This window comes from Macrobrachium rosenbergii, chromosome 2, assembly GCF_040412425.1.
Source record: "Macrobrachium rosenbergii isolate ZJJX-2024 chromosome 2, ASM4041242v1, whole genome shotgun sequence".
NCBI classification, from domain to species: domain Eukaryota; kingdom Metazoa; phylum Arthropoda; class Malacostraca; order Decapoda; family Palaemonidae; genus Macrobrachium; species Macrobrachium rosenbergii.
Window position 1 is genome coordinate 38383013 of NC_089742.1, and position 11764 is coordinate 38394776.

General features: G+C 33.2%; 1 long non-coding RNA gene across 6 annotated transcripts; it reads right to left on the bottom strand.

Annotated features, from left to right (window-relative positions):
- Positions 1–4635: 4635 nt before the first annotated feature.
- Positions 4636–10529, bottom strand: LOC136845189 (uncharacterized). Of its 6 annotated transcripts, none has more exons than XR_010855103.1 (12): positions 10373–10529; positions 10093–10161; positions 9809–9875; positions 9306–9351; positions 8977–9093; positions 7775–8728; positions 7453–7570; positions 7147–7210; positions 6271–6349; positions 5989–6067; positions 5660–5777; positions 4636–5415 (listed from the first exon to the last, which is right to left on the bottom strand). It is a non-coding gene; the product is annotated as an uncharacterized lncRNA (long non-coding RNA). The 6 variants fall into 6 exon arrangements; XR_010855104.1 differs by having other exon boundaries at positions 7775–7852; positions 8665–8728; positions 9809–10161; XR_010855102.1 differs by having other exon boundaries at positions 7775–7852; positions 8047–8728; positions 9809–10161.
- Between the last annotated feature and the right edge of the window lie 1235 nt (positions 10530–11764).

Consider the following 11764-nt stretch of genomic DNA (forward strand, 5'->3'; position numbering starts at 1 on the left):
CTAAATGAAGGATGTGCAGTGCTTTCGTCTTTCACCTTTTAACTACAATTTTTTCCCCCCCAAAAGCACGTGCTTATATTTACCCTTAAATCTATATGATATTCCTTTTTTTCTCTTTCATGTTGTCCTGACATTTACCACGATAGGAATGCATAAATGTACGAAATTTGGGTTGCATGGGTCTTCTGCATATGAAATTTTAGCCCAGTACTTACATACACTTCTCAGGTAATTCTAGCTATTGAAAATAACAAAACCTTGTTAATGAATGTTTTCACTACTTTTGACAGAAGGCATGATTTCTGGCAATTTAGTTAGGTAGCACTGTAACAGAAACCAAGATCTATCAGAAGATATTGCAGTGAATTCCACACTTCAGTAACTACTGGGACAATAAAAGAAAGTAAACTGTCCTCGATTTACGACCCACTTCACTGGGTCCAAATGAAATGACAACGAAATGTTGGGTAAATTTACTTAACAGTATTCCAAATTCCACTTTTCTGATGAAATGTATGACATGCACAAATAAAGAACTACAGCACTTAAAGTGTACTCAAAATATGCATTATTAAAGTCAATATACACGTCACAAATATAATATAAAAGGTAATGCATGAATAAAAATGTTAATGCAAATACAGTGCTTCATAAATTCGTACATTTTCATTCACTTCCTCTTGTGTAAATTGAGATTGTTTGATGATCTCTCCAATATCTCGGGACAAATAATCAACACTAGTAATTGCATGTTGCTATGACATATTTTACTCAGAAAATGGTTATAGTACTTGATCAGGCACTGGCAATAGCAGCCATCACAGCCAACGCATTAATGTAAGGTCACTGTAATAAAACAGTATTATTTTTGGCCACCATGAACTTAAGTAACAGAGCTACTGCTATGCCTCAGTGCCTGCACTCAAATCAGCATTACAATAGTTTCTTTTCATTCTCTAGTTTAATAATTGTTACAACATATCATAGAAGACACCTTCCACTGTCTATTTATAGCAGTTGTCCATGGAGTATATATCCTAGGCGGTGTCCGTGCATGATGAAACGAAGTTAATACCATGATTGTGTTTCATTGAGTTATGTAAAAATGAAGTGTTAGTAAGACTGCGAAATATGTTATTTCACTCCATCTTTTAGAAGTAGGAAGGGGTTTTGGAGGTAAAATTTACATTTTTAAAACAAATTCACTCAGTATATGAAATGAAAAGTTTGTGTACGTAAATTAAGAAAACAGGAATTTAAATCCATACATTTTTTTTTACAAACCAAAGATAATTTCAGCTAAATTTTAAGTATTTGGACTAAAATATAAAAATAAAAACACTTAGGTAAAAACAGTTTAACATAGCTAACAAGCAATCTTCTACAGACATTAAATTGTGCATGCTCAAAGACAATGCAAGAGAATATGCAGCCCTGTAATCTTTAGAAAGTAATTCCCACAGCAGGGAGACTGAGGTTGTAATGCCCCTCTCTCTCTTTTTTTAGAGTAAATTTTTTAATTACTTCTGAATGCAAATTAATTTTATATTTGCAACTTCATATGGAAACAACCGTACATAACGCTACTGTACTTAATCTTACATCAACGCTAGACCACATGTAAGTATATTGTAAAACTTTCCAAAGATCTGGATATGGTGTCCCCATTGGTCTGTGTACTTGAAGGTTTATTTTTATGGCATGCAATATTAAGAGCTTAAATAAATTACTAAGTCCGTGTTAAGTTGTTTCTCTTCTAGTTTTAGCTTTATAATCTTAGTACTGTTATTCTCTGTCTGTATCATTCATTGTTGTGATGCACACAAAATAAGGTCAGCATCGAGATGCTGATATGAAATACAAGTCATGGTGACAGTTATGGACCACTGTGGTTTTATATGAGACTAGATGTGGTTTTAGCAGAGACTCAATGCAGGTGAGCATATGGTGACTTTAGGACCTATGGTTATAAATATATGCTGTGCCCAAACATGCTGGAATAGGTGAATATCAATACAGATGCTGAACACAAGACCTACAAACATGTGAAAGAGAAACAGCCTAAAACCTTGTGTATCGCAGCCTTACCTAGGATGCAGCATACAACCTGACCTGTAAAGCTGCCCATCCAACTCCAATCTAATTACCGTACCCACAAATAGGATGTAAGCATAATGAGGCACTTAAAAAATTAATGATAGTAAGAAAATATAATAAAAGTTATACATCCAATCACGTATACTGTATAGACCAGGGTTTACTCTCAGTCATCCAAGGTCAAAATATCTGCATCTTACCTGTATAGCGCAATCACTGTAATTAATTTCCATTTCATTAATATTACATAGTCTAACTACGAAACTGAGTTCATTTTCTTACCTATCATGACTGGCCCAAAAGGTTTGTTTTCTTTTCCTATACAAATACACTATGTGGTACCTGGCATGCATACTACTGTATATGAATGACCCATAAGATTTACAAAATGGTAAAATTTGCTTCCTGACTAGAATCCATTCTGACTTTAGTTGGAGCATCATCACAAAAGAACTGTTGGTCATTTAAATTTGGAAGCATTAAAATTTTTGTTGTGATGTAATAGAATATAATAAATTTAACTTCCATCTGCGTGCAACGATAAATGTTTTATTTTTAAAAATTGCTATTAGCTTAGGAATAATGTGCTTCATTTAAGGTTATATCCTGAGACTGATCCAGTGAAAACATAGTGTTGTCTAAATGAACTGCCAGTTGCATGATTACTTGTGTTAAGGTGTTCAAACCAACTTTATGTTGTACCCTAAGACAAGTTCTGGCCCATCTGAATTACGTGGGAATTGCTGGTTAGGTACTACAGTACAAGTAATGCAAGCTTTAACCGTTTTATTTGTGCATTATCCTTTCAAACTGAATCTGCCAAGCTAGTTTTGCTTACATTTTTTCACCTGAAATGTTTTGAACATTATTTACTTGTGCACTGCTTTTTCAAATTCATTTTAATAAGGGACAAAACTTTGTAATTCTGTAAAATAAAAATACTGAAGATTTGCAAAAACCTTTATTTATTCATTAGATTTTCATACACTATATGCAGTACAGTATACACAGTATCACACTATCAATTATTATAACAGTGACATGTCTAATTACACTATCAATTATTATAATAGTGACATGTCTAATTGTTTCTCTAGTAATTAAGATAGAAAATCTGTCCTCTCTACTTTGCAAACATTAGAAAAATTTCTGTGGTCAGATCAATGATCTCTTTCTTTGTAGTACAGTATTTCTAAATCTTCTGCCACTGATTTGACCTTCCCATTTCCATAATCACTATTCTTTGAAACCTTTCCTACTCTTCTTATCACAATCTTTGAGGTTTATTTTTCAGCATCTCGATATCACATTCTTGGCAACTTCCCATTTTGTATGTTCTTCCAAATACATTACTGTGAAGCATTTTGGTCCATTGAGGAAACATTTTATCAAAGACCGCATCCACTTTTTTCAATTGGCAATGTCCCTGCCGGGTACTAGTACATGCCTTGTAAAATCGCTTCATTTACAAGTGGGGTTCTTTCATCAGTAGTCCAAGAATTTTATACACATCTAAAACGGCTACAATTTTGTCATCTTCTCGTTACCAGCTTCAACGTGTAATGTCTCCGGTATGAAGGTTCTAACCCCAACAGATCTTGGTCTTCCTCTTGGCTCTTTGCTCTTATAAATTTAAAACTTCATTATTAATCCTTGATTTATATTGCAAGTCACTGAGAATCATCTTTGACACCATTCATTAAAATCAATAATTTAGCATCTCAACCTACTGGATTTCTTTAGTTCCTTTCAATCACTATGGGGTTGGTTTTATTTAACTGTCGTTTTACTCCTATTTTCTATCTTGTAAGCATTCCTCTCATTCTATCAGCAACAGACAGTCCTCTGTCTGTACTTACTTGTGGCTTTCTGCAAGGCAATGATGATGAACAAAGGCCTCTGCACCTTATTGGCAACATTCAGCCAAATTCATTATTATGCTTACAATCATCGTTCTGGTATGCTTTAATTACTTACCTTGTACTCTGCTAAACACTTTCTCAAAATATACAACCTTTGGATCCAGATGTCAACTCCATTTTGGCTTGTCCCATTTGATTTCATGTTTCTCTAAATTACTACAAGTTACTTTTATACCTGCTCTGTTTTATCACCTCTGGTACACATTCACATACATTCCTTTTTGTAGCACTGCCACACTACTGAACCTTTGTTGCAGTACTCAATGTGTTAATTTCATGTAACTTGCTTCAATGTAGGGTTGACTTTTTATGGGATTCTTCACATTGCTAACAGCTGCTAGGCAAAGGGCTGTCTAATTTGGAGTTCACTGAATTTGGTTCTGTATCTTTTTATACCTTCATCTGTCATTAGTAATGAACTCACCCTCCCTATTTGTCGAAGACCAAAAATGCCCGTTGATAAGCCAATAATGCAGTTTGAGTTTAAGAATCCAACAGGCCTAGTTATTATATCTGTTATCTATTCATTACTGTTCTTTTTTACTTGTTCATTCATGTCTTGAATTGAAATTAATTCAAATTAAACTCATTTTAACAGGGTTACTCAAACAATGTAAACTGTGCAAGAAATTTAATTTATTTTGCCAAACAGGTACAATAAAAAAAAAATTACACATACAAACTGACTGTTTTGTGTCCACCAGAGTCCAGGTCACGGAGATCAACACCCAGCAATAAATTACATTCCGTTAGCTATGTTGTTTGCCCTGCATTTTCTCTGAAGGTTTTTGATCTAACTCAAGTTGGTGTACAGTATATGTGTGATCTTGCGTCAAAGCAAATCACATACTGAATATTTTTTTTCCTCCTTTACAGAGCATAGATAGTAACGATAATGATGATGGCACATGAACCAAAGCCCAAACAGTGGCCCCAAGAAAACCATTTTGTGCAATCTGGACAATGGAATCGGATAACAGAAACTTAAAAGATGTCCTTTACTTTTCTTCTTTTCTCCATGTCAAGTTCCATCCTCCTCCTCTTCTCCAGAGTAGTAACATATGAAGCAGCTTCTATTCAATATTCTATCAGGGTTTCAACATAACTTGCATGAGCATATACTGACCTATAAGCACGACTAAGGAAAATAAAAAAAATAGAAAAATAGCAGAGCAGGGTGACTGATCATCCAAACATCCAAGGGTATTAGCAATGTTGTTAGCTAGAGTGAGGTTCATTTCATGAACTGAAAATTTCTTGCATAATTTGGGCTTAGGTGCACATGGATGTAAGTTGTAGATGTCAAAACTCAAGTACAGTCTGTACTCTTACACTGTAGATCTTCTGGATCTCTCCAGAATGATAGATGACAACAAAAAATTTGGGTCTGAAAAATCTGCAACAGAAAAAAATTGCAACTGTACTGACCTCAACAATCAAATGATACCTCACACCTTATTTCTTTAATCAGATTATGTTTGGCATCATTATTCACTAAGAACGAAAGTTAGTAGGCATCATGTTAGTATCATTATCTACAGAGAACAATTAGTAGGAACCAAGTTAGTACGCAATAAAGTACAACAAGCCTAGTTAGTATTACATCTTATCACAATTGAAATAATCAACATCACACTTACCTAAAAAACCAGTGAAAAATGGTCTACATATTTTTTCATTGGAAGCCATTCTTTCATGACACTACAGAAGCCAGCTTCAGATCAATACTACTCCCAATTCTGACTTTAGAGCCTTCACCTGGAACAAAACTTATTTTAATATCTCTTGAAATCTATATATATATATTCAAAGATGGAATCTCCTATATCAGATTTAAAGCGACTTCATTTCTTTCAGCAGAACGAAAGTATATTAACATCATGTAATAATTCTTTTTTACATAGGCTTATATCAAAATGTTTGAGGTTTTTAGAAAAACCATAATACTTTAGTACTCTGCAAAACCTACCTTTTTGAGAAATTTCATCAGAAAAAACCATCAGCTTTATAAAAATTCTATCTGTCCCAACTATGAGTGAAGTTTTCACCTGAAACAAAAATCTTAGTTAAGCATCTTGAAATCTATATAAATATATTCAAAGATGGAATCTCCTATATCAGATTTAAAGCGACTTCATTACTTTCAGCAGAACGAAAGTATATTAACATCATATAATAATTATTGTTTACACAGGCTTATATCAAAATGTTTGAGAAAAACCATAATACTTTAGTACTCTTCAAAACCTACCTTTTTGAGAAATTTCCTCAGAAAAAACCATCAGCTTTATAATAATACTATCTGTCCCAATTATGAGTGAAGCTTTCACCTGAAACAAAAATCCTAGTTCAACATCTCTTGAATTCAAAACTAGGTAGAATATTTAAAGACGGAATCCTGTGTGTCAGATTTGAAAGAACTTCAAGTATTTTCAGCAGAACGAAAGTATTTTAACATCATGTAACAATAATTAGGCACACTCATGATATGAGATTCTTTACATAATTAGCACAATAAAATTTACCAGTTCACCAATAAATCAACACACCACCTAACCAGGACTCCTAGTCAGTCAGCGGAAATGAATAAAAGCTTAATTTTACCAAACAAATTAAACAAATTGTAGTTCTAAAGATAAATTAATATCAAAACAAATCACATACTGGATAGCCTTTTCCTTCTTTACAGAGCATGGACAGTAACAATAATGATGATGGCACATGAACCAAAGCCCAAGCAGTGGCCCCAAGAAAACCATATAGTGCAATCTGGACAGTGGAATGGGATAACAGAAACTTAAAAGATGTTCTTTACTTTTCTTCTTTTCTCCATGTCAAGTTCCATCCTCCTCCTCTTCTCCAGCTTTTATTTATTATTCTTATCAGGGTTTCAGCATAACTTGCATGAGCATATACTGAGCTATAAGCATGACTAAGGAAAATAAAAACAAACAGAAAAACGGCAGAGCAGGGTGACTGATCATCAGAACATCCAAAGGTATTAGCAATGTTGTTAGCTAGGGTTAGATTAATTTCATGAACTGTAAATTTCTTGCATAATTTGGGCTTAGGTGCACAAGGATGTAAGTTGTAGAGGTCAAAACTCAAGTACAGTTTGTACTCTTACACTGTAGATCTTCTGGTCCTCTCCAGAATGATAGATGCCAACAAAAAATTTGGGTCTGAAAAATCTGCAACAGAAAAAAATTGCAACTGTACTGACCTCAACGATCAAATATTACATCACACCTTATTTCTTTACTCAGATTATATTTGGCATCATTATTCACTATGAACGAAAGTTAGTAGGCATCATGTTAGTATCATTATCTACAAAGAACAATTAGTAGGAACCAAATTAGTACGCAATAAAATACTGCAAGCCTAGTTAGTATTACACCTTATCACAATACCGAAATAACATCACACTTACCTAAAAAATCAGTGAAAAATGGTGTACATATCTTTTCATTGGAAGCCATTCTTTCATGACACTACACAAGCCAGCTTCAGATCAATACTACTCCCAATTATGACTTCAGAGCCTTCACCTGGAACAAAACTATTACTTCAACATCTCTTGAAATCTATGTAAAAAATTCAAAGATGGAATCTCTTATATCAGATTTAAAGTGACTTCATTACTTTCAGCAGAACGAAAGTATATTAACATCATATAATAATTATTTTTCACATAATAAGCTTATATCAAAATGCTTGAGAAAAACCATAATACTGTACTCTTCAAAACCTACCTTTTGAAAAATTTCATCAGAAAAAACGATCAGCTTTATAATAATACTATCCACCCCAATTATGAGTGAAGCTTTCACCTGAAACAAAAATCCTATTTCAGCATCTCTTGAATTAAAAACTAAGCAGAATATTTCAAGATGGACTCTTGTGTGTCAGATTTGAAAGAACTTCAAGTATATTCAGCAGAACGAAAGTATTTTAACATCACGAAACGATAATTAGCACACTCATGATATGAGATTCTTTACATAATTAGCACAATAAAATTTACCTGTTCACCAATAAATCAACAGCAATGCAGTACCTCCTAACCAGGACTTCTAGTTATTCAGCGTAAATGAGTAAAAGCTTCATTTTACCAATTGTAGTTCTAAAGATAAATTACTATCAAAACAAGTCACATACTGAACAGTATTTTTCTCCTTTACAGAGCACGGACAGTAGCGATAATGATAATGGCACATGAACCAAAGCCCAAGCACTGAGTCCAAGAAGACCATTTAGTGCAATCTGGACAGTGGAATGGGATAACAGAAACTCTTAAAAGATGTCCTTTACTTTTCTTCTTTTCTCCATGTCAAGTTCCATCCTCCTCCTCTTCTCCAGAGTAGTAACATATGAAGCAGCTTCTATTTAATATTCTTATCAGGGTTTCAACATAACTTGCATGAGCATATACTGAGCTACAAGCATGACTAAGGAAAATAAAAAAGAACAGGAAAATAGCAGAGCAGGGTGACTGATCATCCAAACATCCAAAGGTAATAGCAATGTTGTTAGCTAGAGTGAGGTTAATTTCATGAATATAGATTTCTTGCATAATTTGGGCTTAGGTGCACATGGATGCGAGTTGTAGAGGTCAAAACTCAAGTACAGTCTGTACTCTTACACTGTAGATCTTCTGGTCCTCTCCAGAATGATAGAAGCCAACAAAAAATTTGGATCTGAAAAATCTGCAACAGAAAAAAATTGCAACTGTACTGACCTCAACAATCAAATGATACCCCACACCTTATTTCTTTAATCAGATTATGTTTGGCATCATTATTCACTAAGAACGAAAGTTAGTAGGCATCATGTTAGTATCATTATCTTCACAGAACAGTAAGTTAGTAAGAACCAAGTTAGTACATAATAAATTACTACAAGCCTAGTTAGTATTACATCTTATCACAACTGAAATAATGCACATTACACTTACCTAAAAATCAGTGAAAAATGGTCTACATATCTTTTCACTGGAAGCCATTCTTTCATGACACTACACAAGCCAGCTTCAGATCAATACTACTCCCAATTCTGACTTTAGAGCCTTCACCTGGAACAAAACTATTACTTCAATATCTCTTGAAATCTATACAAAATATTCAAAGACGAAATCTCTTGTATCAGATTTAAAGTGACTTCATTGCTTTCAGCAGAACGAAAGTATGTTAACATCATGTAGTAACTATTTTTTACATAATAAGGTTATACCAAAATGTTTGAGAAAAACCATAATACAGTACTGTAGTACTCTTCAAAACCTACCTTTTTAAAATTTCATCAGAGAAAAAAATCAGCTTGAAGCTTTCACCTGAAACAAAAATCATAGTTCAGCATCTCCTGAATTCAAAACTAAGCAGCATATTTGAAGATGGAACCATTGGTGTCAGATTTGAAACAACTTCAAGTATTCTCAGCAGAACGAAAGTATTTTAACATCACATAATAATAATTAGGCACACTTCACGTGACGTGAGATTCTTTGTATAATTAGCACCATAAAATTTATCTGTTCACCAATAAATTAACAGCAATGCAGCACCTCCTAAACAGGACTTCCAGGCATTCCGCAGAAATGAATAAAGCTTCCTTTTACCAACAAATTAAAAAATTGTAGTTCAAAAGATAAATTACTATCAAATTGAAAACAACTTTATTTCACCAGAACAGAAGTACATCAACATCACGTAATTATAATCATGGACACCTATCAATATTTTTACATATCACAAAAATCTATTTAGATTAAACTAAAGGAACAAGCTTACCTTTATAACAAAAAACCAAAGGTTTTGGAAAATGCAGTACTTCTTAACCAGGACTTCCAGGTAATCACTTGAAATAAAAAGTTTTCTTATATTACAAACAAATGGCAAAAATCATGGTTCTAAGGATTAATCACTATCAGGTTTAAATCAACTTCATTAGTTTCAGCAGAACGAAAGTATATCGACATCACATAATAATAACTAAGCACACTTCCCCTTTTTTTCTTTACATAACCAGCATCACAAAAATCTGCTTAGAACAAAGCTAGTTAAAAAAAACCTACCTTATAACAATAAACCAACAGCTTTATATAAATACAGTACAAATTCCTAGGAGCCTTCCAGGTATTCACCTGAAATGAAAAAATAATTCCTTATTTCACAGAAAGATTACAAAAATTGTATTTCTGAAGATAAATTACTATCAGATTTAAAACAACTTCATTCATTTCAGCAGAATGAAAGTATATCAACATCACAGTATTAATTGCACACCCCTCTATTTACTACATACTCAGCATCACAAAATTAATTTAAGAAAAAAACTAATTTGAAAAAACTCACTTTATAACATTGAACCAAAGGCTCTAGAATAAATGGTAGTTCCTAATGGCTTCAGAACATTCACCTGAAATAAAATATTTCCATATTTCACAAACAAATTACAAAAACTGTTGTACTTATAATAAATCACTACTATCAGATTTGAACAACTTCATTTATTTCAACCCAGAACAAGAAGTATAAAACATCCATAATAAATTTTAAAGCTCATGATATTTTACATAATCAGCATTGTAAAATCTTGACCACAACAAAACTATAAAAAACTGCTATAAACATAATTAACCATGGCTTTAGAAAATACTATTAGTGCTCCTGCATTTAGGCATTACCTGAAATAAAAGTTTCTTATTTCTTAACATATACAAAAAACTATTTCTCAGATAAATTAATATCTGTGAATTTGGTTCAACTACATTCACTTCAGCAGGCAGAAGTATCAACACCATGTACTAAATGCACCCTTTGTCATAAATATCCTTTACATAATCATAAAAATGTGTAGCCAGGAGAGCAAGAGAAAAAACTTACCTTTTCAGTCAATAAATAAACAGCTTTAGAAAAATGCAGTGCTTCCTAATTATGATTTCAGAGCCTTTACCTGAAATAAAAGTTATTATTCAAACTGTACCATATGAAAATCAGTTCTTTAACACTTTCCTAAAAGACAACATATGCACAAAATCATATTTTCATCTAAAAGACAACATATGCACAAAATCATATTTTCATCAAAGTTACTTCATTTACTATGAAGGGTAAAGGTGACTTACAACAACTATAATCATTACTGCGCCACAAAAATAATTTTATTGAACAGAACTAGAGACTACATAACTAAAATATATCACTGGACATTACCTGTGGTCTTGGTTTGACCAGACTGTAGGAAAGACTCTTTCCTATACAGTCCAGTGCAGAACATCACATCCACATCTGCTGACATCAGTGGCACACCATAGTTTTCTTTACAATGGAAACATCTAAAAATTTCAACTAGAAAAATACATAGTACTTAAAGGCCAATGGACAATATATTCATCAAGAACGTCATTCCATGTCTTACTATCATTTAAGACTTTAATCTTTTTTGCTATTGAGAGAATACTTAACCCACAGACACGTTGTTACCTTATACATCTGGCATGTAACTCTGTTCATCAATCATCCAGCATATGGCCCACCGTAACTCTTGAAAGCCATTCATATTTTCTGTTTTAATCACTCAAATACTATTCAATCCCTTATTCACATCTACAATGTACCACATGAGTTTCATATAGGGGGTGCCACTTGAAGGTGTGCCTCACACGGTACATTGTGGATGGCACTAAAGGTTCTTTGCAGCTTCCCTTTAGGATGAGATCCAATGCTTTCAGCCTTGTACTTTTC